Raw genomic sequence first — 883 nt, 5'->3', positions numbered from 1 at the left:
TTTGTGTGCACAGATGTACAGAAGACACTGTAGGACACACAGTTTGTATGTGTCAGCCCCTCTGTGCACTGGCGCATGTATTTATTATCAGGAATATATTACACTTATCTGTACATCGTAACTGAAATAATACAAACTCTTCCTGTAATCATTAGCCATATAGTAAACGGGACCACAGAACTCCTGCTGTGTGGGAAACTGTACAGAGGCTCCTCAGCGTGTCCACGGGACACAACCACCATCAGTGCAGAGACGTAAAATACCTGATTTTTGCACTTGATAGTTTTTCCTTTCCCCCCTCCACCCACCACCACTGCAAGTCTTTGCTGCTGTGCATCTGCCAAGATCACCCCTCTGTGCTGGCAGCTGCTGAGGTGCCGTCCCAGCAGGGCTGAACATCGCTTTCCTGCAGAAAAACAGAGCTTTCCTGCAGCTCTCCATGTCCCCCACTTGCTGCCAGCTCTCTTGCTGTCCCAGGGCTGTTGCCTGCTCCCAGTGCCAGTCTCTGGAGCCCCTTTGGAGAAGCTGTGGGCTGGTTTTATTGCCGCTGCAGCCTTTGGTGTTGAATAAAGATTAACCACATCAAACAGCTACTTTTTGAAGACACATGGGCAATAAAACCTCGCTCAGCGCTGGCTGCCTTCCCTCTCCTGCCAAAGGCCACCCTACCCTGCAAAACAGGAAAGCCCTTGCAGCAGTGATGGCATTTGGGAAGTCTCCAGCCCCCTGAAAGCAAAAGCTTCCTCGTTCATCTTTGAGCAGGAAGGGCCGAGGAGCAAGGACCAGAGATGTGGCCCCACACTGCTGGGGAGGCCAAGCTCGCCTTGCATGATCACAGACCCCTGAAGAGAGCAGGCGTCTCCAGCTTGGCCATGCACTCGGA

The sequence above is a fragment of the Mesitornis unicolor genome, unplaced genomic scaffold (genome assembly GCF_000695765.1).
Source record: "Mesitornis unicolor isolate BGI_N332 unplaced genomic scaffold, ASM69576v1 scaffold3835, whole genome shotgun sequence".
NCBI classification, from domain to species: domain Eukaryota; kingdom Metazoa; phylum Chordata; class Aves; order Mesitornithiformes; family Mesitornithidae; genus Mesitornis; species Mesitornis unicolor.
Note: the sequence above shows the minus strand (reverse complement) of the source record.